The sequence below is a fragment of the Hippocampus zosterae genome, chromosome 13, assembly GCF_025434085.1.
Source record: "Hippocampus zosterae strain Florida chromosome 13, ASM2543408v3, whole genome shotgun sequence".
Lineage (NCBI taxonomy): Eukaryota > Metazoa > Chordata > Actinopteri > Syngnathiformes > Syngnathidae > Hippocampus > Hippocampus zosterae.
Window position 1 is genome coordinate 15,823,422 of NC_067463.1, and position 19,130 is coordinate 15,842,551.

Consider the following 19,130-nt stretch of genomic DNA (forward strand, 5'->3'; position numbering starts at 1 on the left):
CCCCTGCACTACAGTATAGTAAATATAGCTAGGCTTGGGGAGGAACTGAAAATATGAACTGATAATTCGTATTCAGAATACCAAAAAAGTAACTATTTCATTACGCTTACAGAAAAACAATGTAATCAGATGACAGGTACAGCTATAAAAAAAGTATTTTGCAAGATTACAATTTCTGCACACAGAGAGAGATGCCATTGGCTCAGTTGTTCATTTGAGCCCTGAGCGCAATAAGTGGATAAATTCTCACAATTGGTATCACACAGTCGTTGCGAGCAAACGGGAGATGGGGGAACTTTCTTTGATATGTCCTCCAAATGCGGGAACTTTGAAAGCAGACAGCAAGGAAGATATCAGGAAGTGGTGACCTGCAGAGGTGGGCAATTCACAACATTTTTCCGGTTTGTCAATCGTCAGGGGCCGAGGCACCCGTCTGTCATCAGTCTGTTATTTTTTTTCAAGCTGAATCAAATTGTAAACCCATGTCACTCTTCATTTTAATTATTGAATCGATATTTTAAGATTGTTGTTTTTTTAAGCAGTTTATCCTTTTGTTGTAAATTAAGTGAACTGAATTGTTCCCACCTTCCAGAGGTGTAGTGTGTGAATTAGTCTCAACTGCAGTCGCTGTGTTCCATTCCATGCCCCTGCAAAATTTTGTCCTGCTAATGTGTCTTGAAGTCTGTGCTCTAACTCTCCGACCTTGCTGTGGAGAGAGAAATGACGAGTCAAACCCCTCGTGTGGAACCCACCAAGAATGCTTTCTGCAACTGCAAACCAGTGGTAGCAGTGGAAAGTTTACTTGGCCCATCTAGTAAGTGTCAGTAACCCTACCCGTAAGGTGTGAAGAGAAAAAAATGTTTTCATGTTTAATACTCAAATTAAATATTTCAATTATTCTTTTTCATGTTTGTATGCAGGATTAAATGCCATTTTGACAAAACTTTCATGACTGCTGATGATGCTGGGGGAATGTGAGCTTGTCAACATGGTCAGAATAAAGATGTGAAAGCATTCTTGAGGCAGTCAGTCCAGCAGTTGAAAACATTTTCTCCAAAGTAACCGGTTTGCAGGAATGCAGAGGATTTGTTTGCTCCAGCTGTGAGGACTTTACGCCATTTGTGCTTCCATATTCCAGTGAATATGGCTTTGCAAAATTTACTAATTCCTGTTAACTTTGTGTTTGGATAGCTGTAGCATTCCATTCGGGAGGAAAACCGTTTCAGCCGCCGTCAGTCAGATTCGGCGACAATGCAACGTGCGGTTCAATTTCCTCGGTTTCAATTTTCGAATTTTCAATTTCTTTTCGTTTACAACAACCTTATTAACGGTCTTAGAGTTTTTCTATGGTACTATATTCTTCAAATTAGTAATGCACGATAATTACCGGACCGGTATTGGATAACGGATGACATTTTTATTGGTCTGACAATGCAAAATAATGCAGATATTTGGGCTCCTCTTGAAAGCTTCCTTAAAATACACCCAAATTCAACCAGTTGAAAGTCTCCTCGACTCTAAAAACAATTCATTCATTCATTCATTCATTCATTCATTCATTCATTCATTCATTCATTCATTCATCTTCCGAGCCGCTTGATCCTCACTAGGGTCGCGGGGGGTGCTGGAGCCTATCCCAGCTGTCTTCGGGCAGTAGGCGGGGGACACCCTGAATCGGTTGCCAGCCAATCGAAGGGCACACAGAGACGAACAACCATTCGCACTCACACTCACACCTAGGGACAATTTAGAGTGTTCAATCAGCCTGCCACGCATGTTTTTGGAATGTGGGAGGAAACCGGAGCACCCAGAGAAAACCCACGCAGGCCCGGGGAGAACATGCAAACTCCACACAGGGAGGCCGGAGCTGGAATCAAACCCGGTACCTCTGCACTCTGAAGCCGACGTGCTAACCACTGGACTACCGGGCCGCCTCTAAAAACAATATTAGTTATAAATATAGAAACTTGTGATTAAAAAATGTTCACAAGTGCCATTCACTTGAATGAGAACCGGCCGGGATTAAGGCTTCCTTTGGCGTAAAGCAGCCTGACGGCCGCGGTATCGCCTCGGAGACGACCTGCTTTAGGCGGCTGTTGGAGAGTGAAGACGACCGAGCCATGCCGTTGACTTTTTCGACCTCTACTTTTTACCTTCGTTGCTGGATACTACAATCATCTGGATTTAAATTATGTTAGATTACTGTATGAATTTAATGAGCTCCAAGGACTTTTCACCACACTTTCGACATTGTGCTTGAGATGCAGTCGGACCTCTGTGGGTTGTTTTCAGGTCTGGCCAAAAGATGTTTGTTGTAAGCAAAATCAACAAATGGAAAATTTAGTATGTGAAATCGGGATTTTGAAATGAGAATGTTATAGGGGTGGAAACATAAACGGGGTACGCTAAAAGGAGGTTTGACTGTACCACAAAAGGGTCTGAGCATCAGCCATATATTCAACATCTGAACTTCACAATTTTACCATTTCATAATTGTTTTCTTCTTATTTTTGTTATCTCGGTTTGTGGAGAGAAGTCACTGGAATTGAATAATCTCTTTGTTGTTTTAAGTTCAAATACAGTCAAACCTCGGTTTTCGAATGTCTCTGTTCTCGTCCAATTCAGTTTTCGACCAAAGATTTCGAGTTTTTTTATGCCTCAGATGACAAACACATTTCAGTTCTCGAACAAACTGAGTGCACTTGAATGCATCATTTGACTCCTCTCCCCTTCCTTACACGAGAAAGTGACTCTTCCTCGTGTTGCTTTCCATTGTGAGCAGATGTGTTTAGTAAACATTTTATTTTAAAAAGAGCGTGGTTTCGGCTTTCGAACACCCTTCTGGAATGGATTATGTACGAAAACCGAGGTTTGACTGTAGGACCTTAACTCCGTTAAAAGCAATCGAAATCTTTTGGACACTGTGACTGTAGTGCATCCTGCAGCTGCGACGGTTTACAGTAGTTTGCGGCACCTGACTGAGCACAGCACCCCTGTATTAGAACAGATGGTGGTGTGACGTCTCAAATGTTTGAGCTGTAGCAAAGAAAATCCTCCCTCCCGTGCACTTGTGAGAGTTGTTTGAGGGTCTTTTTGTTTGATTTCACAAAATACTACTACGACTACTACTAATATGGTATTTTAAGACTTTCTTATCTAGATATAATAGAGTAGTTGTTTACAAGGGTTTGTTTCAAGCTGTGGCTGTTTGGTACATTGGCATGTTTACTCTACAAGATATACTCCTACGCGATGTTTTTTCCGCTTATTGAAAGTAAACGTCAAATGATAAACACATTTTATTTACATGTATTTGTCAGATAGCTACACTTTCTGGGGTTTTTGCCAAGTTATAATGACCATAAAATTCAAAGTCATAAACTGCAACTCCACAACTATTTTTTGTTTCTGATTTTGGCAAGCAAAACAATGACGCGGAGGGTTCCAGCATTTTGGGCAGAGGGGTGCAGGATGGTCTCAAGCTCCACATTTACCAATTCCCAGGAATTTACCTTTGCTGTTTTAATGGTTAATAAAGTTGTGCAAAATTCCTTTTGAATGCCGGTGTTTATTTGTTACACTCAGCTGTGCATTACAAAAACAGCAGCTGTAGAAACTGGTGGTAATGACGACATCGTCCCACCATGACTGCTCCTTCCAGTTGGACCTCTTAGTCAAAACAGACCGAAAGGGTAGGTGGTTGCGATGCATTATTTTGGATTATTTTGGTCTTTAGCTTTTTGTCTTTTCAAGCACATAAGATCAGTTCCAAATATGTCCTAAAATAGGACCTAAAAGGCACACTGAAAACTGTAGTCTTTCATTGCTGTTGGAAATTTTACAAATATGCAATTTGTTCCATTTGCAGTACCACAACACACACACACACACACACACAGAATCGTGGTTGGTTATTGCACCTCGATATGGGTGCTGAATATTGGAATATCAGTATTATTGTGAGATTTAACATGTGGGGCCTGATGGTCCACTGGTTAGCATACCGACCTCACAGTGCAGAGGTACCGGGTTCAATTCCAGCTTTGGCCTCCCTGTATGGCGTTCGCATGTTCTCCCCGTGCCTGCGTAGGTTTTCTCCGGGTTTCCTCCCACATTCCAAAAACATGCATGGCAGGCTGATTGAACACTCTAAATTGTCCCTCGGTGTGAGTGTGAGCACGAATGGTTAGTCGTTTTTGTGTGCCCTGTGTTTGGCTGGTAACCAGTTCAGGGTGTACCCAGCCTACTGTCCGAAAACTGCTGGGATAGGTTCCAGCACCCCCCGTGACCCTTGTCACGATAAGCGGATCAGGAAATGGATGGGTATTTAACATGTACCGAAAATATCTTTTTTTTCAAACAGCGATATAAACATGGATGGATATATTGTATTATATTGTATTCATCTTCCACTTCTTCTGCACCTTACGGTCCTCAATAAAGTGTACACCAGGTAAAAGTACACGAAGTGTTGGAGAGTGCATGTTACAACTGTGAGAAAATTGCAGAACTGGGAAAGTTCAGGTTACATCATTGACTTGCCCCACTGTGTTGGATCTGTCTCATCAAACATGGCAATACAAATTGAGGTTTTGGCAATTTTACTGCTTAAAATGATCTTGAAACTGCAGTAAGGTAGTAGTAAAGTGAAAATTCGGGCTCAGTCTCTTAGCCAATGGCTCCAGACTTGGATTTGTGATGCGCTATTAGTGGTCGTCCGCATGATCTTGGACATAGGCGACTTCAAATCTTTGACTGAAATTGCACATGTGCAAATGATAAAATATACTATCATTCAATACATAGACTTGAAAAACACTTTTTCGGCACGGTAATTCCACCAAACGTCACTCTTTTCCAATTATTTTGGTCAAATCTGCAATGATTTGTGGAAGAATGGCGCACAGGGGCTGGGCGCACTTTGGAGAGTTGGGACACCCTATGTGCTCGCACCCTTAACTGGAATGCACCATTGAGGGGAATGGGGATTTTGTTTTCCAAGGTCTAATTTTAAAATATACAACTTGCTCTTCAGTATAAGTTGCAGGAGAAAAAAGTGTGATCTGTCGTCCAAAATTTACAGTACCTTTTACTGCATGTGTGGCGAACATCTCCCTGCCCACCACCACTGTTGGCCCCTCGAACAACTTGTAAGGGGTTTCCTGTGACGTTAGCCAGCGTTGCTTTTATTAGTGTTGTGGTCAAAACCAGACTAACATTCGTTGTCATCACTCTGGGATGTTTCCTCTAGTTGAGGGTCGTAAAGGCCATTGCTTTGTGAGTGTATCTTCACATGGGAGTCATTTTCCACTCAGAACACGCACAAATGAGCCTGAGTATGCATTGAGTTTGTTGCATATAGGCAGCTTTGGAGAAATAGGCTGACTGCAGAGATCTGCATTTTTCAGCCAAACCGACTAAACGTGGGACAACATGGTGGTGGATGTGGTGAGCATGTTTGCTTTGCAGCGCAAATGTGATGGATTGAAAATTATGGCCTATCTGTGTTGCTTTTGTTCTGGCTGTACTACCTAGCCACATGAACGCATCAGTCCAAATGACGCATGCTCGCACCCAACAACAGTGGAGGAGAATGAGGCTATCCTGTGTTTACCTTTTTGCATACAGTACCGATAGCTTTTAATTTGAGAGGAGAGTGAGGGTAACAAGTTTACTAACCGCTGCAAGAGAGTGGAGGCTGTTGAGAATCACGCTGCAGTGTCTAGAGCTAAAGCACAACAAACGGGGTAAGTTAATGTTCATTTGTGGTTATTTCTGTCATGCCTAGCTGTGCATCCATAAATGTTACAGTGACGCAGCTGAGGTTTACATCATCCATATAATCGTGGATCAGCACTGGAAATAGTGGGTAATATCTGGTAGTTGCTGCCATGTAGTGGAAAGGAGGCGAAAGCAGCTCAAAGCCAGCCTGACTGCCACTGAACTATTTGCGTTGTGTCGTGTGTGCATTTCTAAAACTAGTTTAATAAGTATGTAGTAGGCTGCAACTTGTTTGGCTTCACATTGAATCGGTGTGACGATGTAAAATTGCCAATGGTGTCAGCTTATATCAAATGAGCTTTCACAATTTTCTTTTTCATGCAGGCAATAAATGAGGCCAGCATTGCTAACAATCTGTTAAATATCTCTGGTTGCATCGTGGAAAGATTTGAAAAAGGGTCCATGATCACCATCTTGAGACCCTGGTGACAAGACCGAAAACTTCTCAATTTTCAGCATAATTTATGTGGGGGACACTCTTTCAATGACAGTCATGGCATGTTGTTTGTCATTCAGTAAAAAAAAATATAGGTGGCGCTTAAATGTTTCCCGAGCAATTTTTTTTTTTAATTGCGGGAAGTTTGGTATCCGCCACCAACTGTAACATGTTGGATATTGCAATGCTCTGTCTAGTTCAGTCACATCGCTTGGTGTACGGCTTTCTTAATTGGCTGTTGCTATTTACATGCTTATGTTAAATGAGTATCTGTCTGTAATGAACCCATCATAGTGACTGCAGTCTGCACACACCATGTTGACACTGGAGCAGGGTGCAGCTTTCTTGGAAACAGTGCCTTGCTCAGGGGAATAAAACATGCTCGTTCACTCCCACACACCATATTGCAGTATGTTTGCTTGCTGGGAGAATTGAGTCCTTCTGTCACAGGGCACATTCTTAACCAGTTCAACACGCCTGCCCCAACTTGCTATAAGTTGTTGGTATAATTTATGGATGTGATTACTTTTGTTTGTTCCAAATTGTCAGTGTTCTCGCCAACTCTAATTACTGAAATTTTATTAACGTCAGTCATGAAGGAATTGTCACATCATGTCATCAAAGATAATCCTTGAGGTGTCAATTTGCTTTTTGTTCCATTTTGAAGGGCTCCGTGCTTTACATACCTGTCAACTTGTACGTTTTCCCCGTATTATGTTTTTTTTATCATTTCAAATCATGTACGGCGTATTACAACATTTATACGGGGAAAAAAAGTTGTGAACGGATCTCACAAAGACCATTTTGGCTCAAATCCAGATCGTCTCACCTGCTGGTAGCACACGACAATGCCGTCGTCGATCGCTACTATTGTCACGGCAAACCATCAAAAGTAATCCTCAATCGTATATTTTTTTTCATCGCTGCGTACGGTAGGATTGATAAAGCATGATGTGCGCATGCGCAGTAAGCCGTTGTATGGGTTTTTGTTGCTTTGTAAGGGGAATCGTAATCATTTATACGGCCAGCTATTAGCCGAGGTTGACAGGTATGGCTTTAGAAGCAGTGCGCCCATGAATTCAGCCAGTTGGCTCCCACACAACTGTACACAACATAGAGATGATTAACCTCATGGTTTGGGTCTTAGTCCAGCCCCAGCTCTTTCAAGTTGAGTAGTTTCGCCGCATGCTCTCGTCCTAACTTCCCCCGTTTCCCCGTGTAGACACAAACAATGGTTAGTTTCCAAACTTGATGGAATACATGATCTTGAACAGAGAGACAAAGCTCAGCAAAATAAAGGGATTGCAAAACACTGCAGAAGTTGCAGTGAGCAAGCGTGTGTGTGTAGCCGTGAGCACGAGCTTTATGTGTCTCTTTAAATGAGAAACTGCATGTACTAACCTCGTGTGAGACCTACTCAGACCATCTCTGACCTGTCTGCTCTGGGGACTCTTGAAATTGAAGGAGACATATTATGACAGTTTACTGGTTCAGTTCACCTGACTTTTGTCCGTTTTAATGGGGTGATCCTGTCTCATGCAAATTAGCCCGATGCTCATCAAGCACACCCACATCCATCCACCTTATTCCTACGTCTCATGAGCCTTTGGGTGAATTAGGTCTATGAACCAGAACCGGCGTTTCATTTACATGGTAACTGGTTGTGCTAGTCCGCTATCTTTGACAGTTGGACTCAATGCGTGAATGCCGGTTGTTGCAGCTTAAAGAAGAAAACATTTCAATTCTTCTTCCCGCTAATGTAGCAGGGTGGGAGAGATGCATGAAAAAAAAAAAGACCGGCACACATGTACGCTTCATGTCAAAAAACTTTACGGCAATTAATCGACAAACGAAATCCGCTATAACAAATGGCTCCCTGCTACTTACGGTATATCAGAAATAAGGAGGATACATGAACGGATGTACTGTGCTTAATGTTATAGTGACATGACACAATATTCGCGGTTTCATCCACTCACGGGTCAGAACAAGAAGTGTTAACATGCCGCCGCCGGCAGACGTAAACAATGTGTCTCGACATGCAAGGTTGTGATTACCCATTTATCCGTACCCAGTGGTTTTCAACCTTTATTCTTTTACTCCCATGAAAGATTTGCTTCATCCAAGAACCCTGTAACCAAAGCATTTTTGGTTGTGGGGATTAAAAAAAAAGACCGGAAACAGAGTGCTTTGCCATCTTTGTCTGATTTTTTTTTTTCCCCCAAGATGGCGCCCGACTAGGCAGCCCCCGGCAAGTGATCTTTGAGAGCCTTGCTTTTTTGTTCTTTTTTGCTGTTTTTGTCTTTTGTTTTGTCACATGTTGTTTGTTGTTTCATCGTGTGGACCTGATATGGACTGTTTTTTGTGTTTTTTGGCCACGACATTCGTCAAAGGAGAAGTATTTGTGCTTGGTGGTTGCGCCTTCTCGGCAGCACGCCTGTACCAGCACAGATTTTGATTGGGAGGAATGTCGGCGCCATTGACTGTCGGTGCTGGCCAGACCAGGGGCGCTTGTGTTTTTTGCGCCTGTAATGGGCAGCATTTTTCACAACCCCGTTTTGTTCAGTGGATATGTCGGCGCTGTTGGACAGTCGGCTTTGGTGCGGCTGTATGGATGGCCGGTGAAGTTGAAGATGAGGAGCGTTGGCGCAGAGCGCTGATGCTATTTGGAACCGAGAGTCGCCGCTTGGAATTGAAATGGATTTCCATGGGACAGGAGAAGTGAACCAATCTCTTTTTTTTCGTGAATGGATGCTACAGCTTCTTGTTGACTTAAAAACTTAGCTTCTAGCCGACGTGTGCACATTTTGAGCATGACGCCTCTGATTCACTGGTTAAAGGACACTTTGATTCTCTCCTTTTTCATCTCAAACTGCTTCAAACAAAGCGTGTGATGGAAAAGTGGTTAGGACTGCATGACTGTCCGTGTTTTATGTTATATGTTGTGTTTATTATTTTACTTTGTTAACTGTTTTGTTAAGCGCTTTGTTACAGCTGCTGCTGTTGTGAAAGCGCTATATAAATCAGCTTGTATTGTATTTATTAAACTTTAGAACTCCATTTGTACCGTCGTCTCTTTTGAACTATTTGCGAACAGAAAGTAGTAGTGACGGCCATTTTCAATTGCTTAAAATACATTCACACACAAACAGCACACATCTGAGTACATATTTTTTTCCATAAATCACATTATATCGGCAATATTGGAAATAGGCCTGAAGTTATTGAATATTTTGGTATTTGGATATTGTGGATATTGATATCTGAACATTCTATTGAATAGTCGGGTAGTCGGAGGGAAAAAAAATAGATGTTTTTACGCTAAGTTCTAAGTTTAGCGCTGCTAGCGTTGCTCGTGGCTGGCAGCAGGCAGCACATAACACAGTGCCAATGTAATGACGGAGTTATTTTTTCGCCCCCTCAATCAGTGATTGAACATTATCTCAAGACAACATTGTGTTTTTGTCGTCTATAGCAGTAGTTTGTGATGGCAAGAAACACCCTCCCCTCACCCCAAAAAAACAAACAGCCCAGAAGACGAGTCTAGTCAGCAGTTAATCCGCAGCACGCTGCCGGGAACAACTTCAAAATAAAAGCGTGCTCAAAATAAAAGTGTGCCGAGGCAATGATGTCAGATAATGTCTCAAGCGTGTTTTTTAACCAAGGTACCCAAATTACCCGAGGATTTGTTTTAACCCTGTTTGGGAACAGTAAAATCTGGTGAGAGAGAAATATTGACTTTTGGTCACTGTATGCAAGCTGAAACAGGCTATGTTTTCTGAGAATCATCCGGATGAGAGATTAAAAAAAATGCTGCACTGATGCACACGTCCACCTTAGATATAGAATGATTGTTGCCATTAATAAGTAGTAAAATGTCGCTACTCATACTTTAGTTTGGTTGTTGACTTTGGTGACCTGTTAGTCAGCTGGCAAATAGAGGTGTTGGAAGGTAATAGACATCCTGAAGTGACTGAACGGAAGTGCTCTGACGCCACTGTGAAAAGGTTCCATTGTCTTTATTTTATGGCCTTTGTTTACAGCAAATTTAAGATAAGAATGGTGATAGCAGTGCGACCTCCCTCTGTTAATGGCAAGTAAATGCCTCAACGTCTTATTAAATGTAGAGCTTAAAGCAAGAAAAAAAAACGTCCAGTATATTCTTGTTGAGGAACATGAGCATTTTAGGTCTCCCCGGCATCTTAAAATGGTTGTAGGGATTGATGAGTTGATTTAGAATTGTTTCTATGCAATCAAGGGATGGGAGAGTGTTCCTTAATAATTTGAACGCCATTGTCACGTTGAGCAGAGTAATGCCACTTTGTTGATTTCTTATTCCTACTTGTAATGCTGTTCACATTTCTGCGTTAGGCAGACACTTTCAGTCAGGGCCATATGAAGTGGAGGAAAAGCCCGGCCACAAAAAATTACTGAGGGCATAACAAGAGCAAAAAGGTGTCTGTATGGGGGAGGGAAGCCCAAAGCCCAAAGGAGACAAAAAGGAAGGGAAAAGCGAGAGACGTGAGGATTAGCAGGAGCGGTGCTGCCTGATACTCACGTTTCTGTCTTCCTCTCGCTCGCTGGCTTCCACTGTGAATATACACGCGGATTACTTTAAGCAAACACCGGGCCTGTACTTTGAATAGGCAACAGAGATACTCACAGCTAATGTTTTCCTTATCAGGGGCTACTCTAGCCAATCACACGCTGCATGTGAGAGCCATTGGAAAAGCAACAAGCCATTCATTTATCACAGCCAGGCTCCATTGTGCCTGCGTGCGTGTGCTTGCTCACATTACAATGGCCCTAAACTATGTGTGACCCGGTCTCATTTCCTACCATTTAAATTTTGTTTTTTGGGGAGCGCTGAAGCCGTCCTCTCTGGAGCTCCAGCATTGCAGGGTGTGGGACATGCGCTGTTATCTAATATTTACTTAGGGATGTTGCGATCATATTTTTCTGTACCTGAGTCCAAGTCGCTTGTGTGCTCTGCGATTGGTTGGCAACTGGTTCAGGGTGTCCCCTGCCTACAGCTGGAATAGGTTCCTGCAGGAAATTCTACTTGGTGCAGTAAAAAAACAAAACAGAACAAAAAACATCTTAAATGGTCAATAAACCAATTTCATACAGTACAACATTGTAAAAGTTAAACAAGAGCGCTTACCTCCACTTCTCAGTGGTAGCTTCTTATGTAGTCTTAAATAAAAAGGCATTTCAGAGGAGAAACGTGAGCAGAAATTTGAGTTCCATGCTAAACCCATTTACAGACATGACAAGTCACTGTGGGACTGTCATCACTTCCCTAATTAAAGTACTTTCAAATTAAAACTAAATTGTGCTACGTTTATTTCGCTGGTTTCCCGTCTGTGACAATTATCATTGATGTTGTTTTAAGAGTCGTTTTGGATAATTCGCATGCTTCGGAGCAGCAGACAGGCAACAGCTTTGTGTCGCGTGCCAGTTGATGTGCACACCTGCTCAAAGATGGACACGTTTGACAAAGCTTGCATTGACAAGCGGTGGGGTTTCTTTCTTTTTTTATCCCAGCAATGTTGTGTTAATACTGTAACCAATCATCTGTGGAACTGGCTACAAAGAAAATTGGTGGATTGTTTGCGTATGGACATTTGTACTTGGTACCCAACTATGACCTCTGATGCAGGTTTTGCTGTGGAAATTTTGACGGAAGATTTGGCCTTCCGCCGGAGTGGCGAATACCGAAAATATTTACCAGACCACCGCCCATTTCAACTCGCCATTGGCAATGTGGTGAATGGGGTGCACGAACCCTACTTCAAGGTTTTACTAAATAATACAGAAAAAAGACACAAAATATCAGGTGGATTTTTTTTTTTTAATCTTTGATGTGATCGCACAATGATGACTCTTTAGTTTTCCCCTCACTCTTTCTTTTTTTATTGATGCCTGTTCAGTAACATTACTCCACACATTGAGTAAAGTATTGAACTGTAAAAGTCACAAGTGTGCAGCTCAACCGCCCCCAAACACATTTGTTTGAAGATGTAAATACTGACGGCATGCTGCCATGCTCAATCTGGATTCTCTGGACTTGAGGCTGAGCGTCAACGTGTGACATGTGTTCGTCAGATGGGTGAGTGACTCCTACCACATGGCAGTGCAAAATAAAAGTGAGCTGTGAAGAAAGTGGCACTGCACTATGCAGTGACTTTGAGGACTTTGCCAATAATGCTGCTCAAAAACTCTTTCAGATTTCGCTTTGGTATGACATTGGTTTTCTGATGAACGTTATACGATTTCAATTTAAGGCTTCATGTAGGCACGGAGGCTATATTATTGTCTCCATTGATTTATTTATATTATTTGTGTGCAATTTCCAAGCTGTAGTTTTGATATTTCAGGATAGCTTTATCTATCTATATATGTAAAGATTGCATGACTGTCTGTGTCCTATGTGTTGTGTTGTGTTATTTTTGTTATTTTGACTTCAAAATGGCTCCGCGAGAGTGGCTGCCTTTCCAGCAGCTCCTATATTTTGTTCTACTTCTTCCTTTCATTACTTTGCCGCTGTGAATTGGGAATTTCTCCATTGTGAGACTAATAAAGGTTTTCTTATCTTTCTTGTGTATATATACACCATATTTTTGCGACCATTCGGTGCTATTTCTGTATTTCACACATAGACAAACCGCACTGTATTATTGGGCGCAGTTTCAAAGTGGCAAAACATACGCCAGCTTAAACATATGGCATGTATGCGCGCACGCTAAAAACGTTAGCTTGAAGCATACGGTAGCATGCCAAGACATACAGATACAAGCTAAAAACACGTTTTTAAAAAGGCAACGGAAACAAAACTGAGTTCCGTTGTATTTTATTTAGCCATCGTACAATATACTCACATTTTTCGATCAATCATCACTCAGAAATTCATCAGTCCTCATCCTCTGTATCAGAATTGAACAATTGTGCAAGTACCGGTAATCCATCAAAAACGCCGTGTTCCCTCTCGTTGTCAGAGTCACTCTCATTGCCATGTGGCTCCACAGAAATTATGCCGGATTTGCCAAAAACTCGAACAACAGTGCAAGCAGACACAATCCATTCGCAAATTGTGGCGTAACTCGCCCAGCGCTGCCTCTCACTCTTTGTAAAGATGTGTATGCCATCGATTATCCATTGTTCCCATGCCGTTCGCAACTTGACCTTAAACGCCCGGTCGCAACTTTACTTTGAACGCCCGGGTGATGCCGATGTCCAGCGGTTGGAGTTCTTTACTCAAGCCTCCGGGAATAACGGCAAGCTCAGAGTTCATTTGCTTGACTTGGTTTTTCACCGCTGCTGTGAGATGGGCACGCATGCCAAAAGCATAACCAATGGCTTGAGTTTGAACTGAGCTTCGTAGGCGTGTCTCTTTGTAGAATTTATTTTCGGGGGTTCTTAGAAACCAAAACCGAAGTTGTTTTGCAACAATGCACATAGCCACACTCTATGCAGGTGTTGGTACGTGCTTGGGGCGTCCCTTTAGCGTCCACTTACACACCCACCCTTCACTGATTGGCTGACTTCTTTGCCGCATGCCTGTCACAGTCACTTCCGCCTTTTCTCTATATAAACAGCGTGTCGGCCGTCAGTCAGGTTTTGGAACTCGGCGCATACACAAGACGCTCCGCATCATAAGGCGTCCTGTCCGTTTTGGAGAAAATTTAAGACTTTTAATGGCGCCTTATAGTCGTGTAAATCCGGTGTGTGTGTGTGTGTGTGTATATATATATATATATATATGTATATGTGTGTGTATGTGTGTATATATATATATATATATATATATATATATATATATATATATGTATGTATGTATGTATATGATTAAGTAAAATGTATCAAACTTGTCTATTTTCACATTAAATTAGCCCAATGCTGTGACTGTTATGTACAAAGAACAACTGTATGTAACTGTAAACCATTTTGCCAAAGGCTTATACAGTATATTCTTTATCAGCTGGTCTATACATGTTGTCTGGCAGAAAGACACTTCTGTGTGTGCTGCAAAAACTCAACTCAACTGTATTTCTAGAGCACTTAAGAACATCCACAGCTGTAAACAAAGTGCTGCACATGGAGCAAAAAGAATTCATACAACAACAAACATTAAAACAATAAATTAATAATGAAGATGGTAGAGCACACATAAACAGTACAACAAAAGAAGCACTTCTCATGCTGAGTCAAAAGACAAAGAATAAAAATGAGTTTGAAGATTAATTTTAAAGATATTCTGTGTTGAACTACATATGATGACGCTACTTTCCCTGCGCATGAATAGTTCAGTATTCAGAAAGTGTGCGCAGGTTCGTGGTGTCGTAGTGTCCTCGCACATGGTCGTTTGCCTTAGGTTCGTGAAGTTCACAGAGGTCATGACCAAAAAGTAAGTTCCCTTTAATTCTTTAATTGCAATAATGTGTACTGGTATCCTTCGCACTAGTTTGTGCGTTTATATGGCACTTCAAAGTGAATCTAGGACGAGACGTCTGTTTCGGTCGCCATTTACGCTATTATCGGCTACTAGAAGGCTCTATAGACCATCTGAATGAGCCAGTACAATTGAGTGTGTTTGCATAAGTGTATTTGGCTAACCAAGCCGTTGAAATACAGTGATTCCTTAGTATTTGGCGGTTCGTTTATTGCGGCTTCAGTGCATGGCAAATTTTTTCAAACATATTCATGAAAAAAATAAATAAAAAATTTAAGTCCGTAAACGATCCGCGAGAATCAGCAAAACAACAGCGGGTCACATAGAGCAACATATACAGGACTACATGTCCGGTATACGTTTACTGTATTTTGTTCTTCACACACTAACCTAACCTAACTTATACATGTTTAAAACTATTAGTACATCGCATTAAGTAATGTTAATTACTAATGCAGCATTTGGCAGCATTTCCACCACTTTTATTGTATTTCCTTTATTGAGTATGTACATCATTTCTATACATTTAAGACTTATTCTGAGTGTCTGTTTAAGATGTCTAATATCTAGTTGAATGTTGTACGTGCCTTAATTGATGTCATTCGACATTTCAGACTCTGCACAACTGCCATCTGCATCTGTACATCTATCATCAAGTTTCCTATAATCGCCATCTGCATCTGTACCTTCTGCCCCTGCGTTCCACCTCTGACCATTACCTTCTGTATTCCGTCTCCAAACCCACCTTGAGTCACCTACAATCTGTCTTCCATCTCCCAAACCTGCCTTCTACCACCTATTAAAGAGCCTTACCTCAAGATCCCTGCCTCCTGTATTCTGACTGATACACCATCCTGTACCCTATATACCCCAAACTGATCCAGCATAATTATCCTCCCCGCCACTCTGTTTGATGCAAATGAGCAACTCCACACCCCTCAAATGAAAAAAAATGCAGAGTACCACTTTCGGAACCCTGATGACTGGGGGGGCTGCACTAGAATATTGTGCAGCCTGAAGTATGAAGACAACGTAAATAGGCATCTCACGAAATGGTTTACTTTGTTGTGCAATTCTAATTGTTTGTAGTGAGGATATGCGGATTGGATAATGGATGGATGAGTTGATTAAAGGTTTTAAAGATTGGCCTTGAGAAGAGTGTCTTACTCCCTTTTAAGAAGTGATTTAGTCATTGCGGTATGACTAAAATGGCATAATGCATGGACTCAGCTTCACAGTGAGAGGTATAATACATTTTAGTGTAGCTGCAATATTGCCATAGTACTAAAGCAATCCGTCCACTATAACTAAAATATCTTTGTACCAGCAGTAATTTACACCTACAACTCGTTCATGTCAAAGCCAGGTAAAATATTTAAGGTATTTTTGTACATAAGTATCCTACCACATTGAAACCAGTTTAGTCAAAGACCATGAAGTCATACAATTTGGCACTACACCCAATATTTTGAGAAGCTTAAGCTGCCTTCATCGTGCGCTTCCAGACCACCATCCTACAACAAGTTCAGTTCAGCCCAACAAAAATCATGGAGCTAATTTTCTTTGTCGATTTGCTTGAGAGCTTGTTGTACATGTAATCTCAGACTCCACATCCTTTTTTATTTTATTTTTTTAAGGGCGTGTTGACGACAGTAGCTATGTCACATTACCAGACATGTCATAAATTTGTTCTGTGTTTTGGCCTGGGTGAGTGGCCACTCGACAACACTGATACACACCAGACCCCACCCAATCATCGTGTCAGGCCGCCAGAAGCACAATCCCCCACAGCACAGGTCGTTGCGGAGATGGGACAAAAAGAAGAGTCCAGGCAGCAGGGAAAACAGAATGTGGGCATGCAGGACGATGGGACACGATGCTGATGCCTCCCATCTCAGGCCGAAAAGAGAACGAGAGCACGTTGGTCTGGGTGTGAAAAATCAGTTCAGATTTTCTTCCAGGCCAGATCAACAGTTTGATACTGATCACGTTTATATGTAGTCAATAACCCTTTCAAATCCCCAATCTTGGCAATTTTCAGGTTTTGAAAGGCCATTCAAATGTGGAAAAATGTGAATATGCTCATAATCAAGTTTCTAAAAATCCCCAGGTTCCCCCTTCTCTACCCCGAATATTTGTTCACATAAAATATAAATATTAGTTTGTGTTCTGCGCATGCTTTATCTGCAAGGATTCTTGCTTCTTTTGAGTCCAGGAAGTATTTGAATGCATGGCAATGCCACCTTCTTGCCGTAACGAGAAGTGAAGCTACCGGCGGCCCTCTTACGTTTCCACTTGCTAAGCGAGGCTAACTTGAATACATTGATTTTAAGACAACTCATAATTGGCCATGACAGTGACCATTTGTCTGCGATGTGTTCAAATCAGCCTACATTTGTGTATTCTGAGCTCGGCATTAGGAGAGCTCATAGTTAAAACTAGCTCCATGACCTTTTTAACAATGTCTTGACAATATGTTTTGAAGATCATTTTATATGTTTTATAGGGTTGTACTGCGACATCTGCTATGACCGAAACCAAATCTGTGTATCAGTTCTGACATGTAATTGTAGGCGACAAATCCAAATTACAACTTGTCAACAAGGAATAAATGGACTGTAGTGGTAAATAAAGAAAGTAAAAAGCTCAGTGTACAATGGAGTCACCCATTCATTTGTCAGAACATGATAATGTATTGAGGGCAAATGCTTTTCTTGGACAGCTGATGTTAGAATGTAGCAGGAAATATGCCTAGCCCCCCCCATATGTTTCCAATTTGAATAACGCATCCATTGTGAGCGCTTCGAGTGTCCAGAAATGTGAAGTTAAATGGGAGTGAGGTGACTATTTTACTGTACCATTAGAGGGTTTCTTTAAAGTAAGGGTAGTTCAGCTGCCTTGGGTCTTTTTGAGCTCGAGTCATGTGACCATGCACATGCTCAGACCTGTCCCTGAGATTCTACGCGATGATCTCAGTTGACTGATGCCAACCGCCCCGATGTTGGTGTTTATGGAGCGGCTTGGTCTGTAGGAAGGGAGAACCAAAGTTAAATAAATACACTCTCCATCCGTTCTGCATTAAGGGCTTGCACACATGGCTTTGACGTCAGAGTGACATTAAACAGGGTGGGGTTGCCCAATGAGCTCTGACAGGCACGTGTGTGCGTGGAGGCACGCGCGCACACACACACACACACTTAATTATGCTCCTTCCCCCACCTTTTCCACTGCTCTTTCCACCTGACTTCAAAATTAGATGACAGCTTCTCATTTCCTTTCTGTATTATAAATCCATAACAAAACACTTCTGTGACGTCTTCACCAGTCATTGTTGTTTTTTCGCTCAATTGTATCCAAGGATTTGTACTGTAAATATCTTGCCATCTGACTGGGCCAATTTATTCTTCAATCTAATTAGAATTTTTTTCTGAGTGGCTACTTGCTGCATTATGTGTACAGTGAAACTCCTCTACAATGAAACCTACCCCCTAGAAACAGAAAAATAAAGTCGTTTGTGAGGTTGTTAAAAGGAAATCACTGCCAACCTTAATAAACCATAATTTCCTGAAAAGTGATGATTTTGGAGGAATAACGATTACGCCTGCAGCCAAAACTTCATTTTTGTATTCACATTTACACGATTTTAGAGTCACACTGTGCTCTCACCCACCCAGTAAAATCAGATTCTATGCATTTTAGTACTTGTGTGACATTATTTCGGCAAGACACTCAAACGATCAAGAATTCTAGCTCACTTTACAGGTTTTATTGCATACATTGTTTTTGTCTCAATGAAATTAACGTGTTTGGCGATATGACCTTGTCTCATGCAAGCGAGCCAGTGCTTCTAGCAGTTAACACATCGGCCTCACAATATTTTCGGGGTTCGAATCTGACCTCAGGCGTTCCTGTGTGGGGTTTGCATGTTCTTCCCATGCTTGTGTGGGTTTTCTCCTGCTACTGTTTGTTTGTTTGTTTGTTTTTTTTTCCTTCTCACATATTGTTGCAGAGGCAGACATAGTTTGTTCAAAGATGGCATAACCCCTTGCTCATGTAAACTTGGGCTTCAGAGAGAAGTATGGAAAAAAAATTAACAATGTTGGGAACGCCATTTGTACGTATGGACATGCAGAGTGTTCCCTGCATGCTTAGCGAGGCGTGTTAAGAACCACAAGAGCAGGGGTGCCCAAACCTTTCTGAGCGAAGATCTACTTTTCGATCAACCAACCTGCCGAGACCGACCTGTTGCAGCGCACGCGCGCATACGCACTCACATACACACGCATGCCATGATGAGCAATAGCCTGACGCTGAGGCATTTGACGCACTTAGGCAGCCTGTTAACGATCATAGTTCACGTTTAAAATGCTTGTATCTGCCCTCCAGATTCCCATTTCTTTGCCCGTCCCCTTGGTGAATTGTACAAAACAAACTCTGAATGAGCGTAATGATAACATAAAA

At 41.8% G+C, this 19,130-nt stretch overlaps 1 protein-coding gene across 2 annotated transcripts in view; it reads left to right on the plus strand.

The window, feature by feature from the left end:
• Positions 1-19,130, plus strand: part of grk4 (G protein-coupled receptor kinase 4) — a 46,829-nt gene that overhangs the window by 1,587 nt on the left and 26,112 nt on the right. The window lies entirely within an intron of this gene.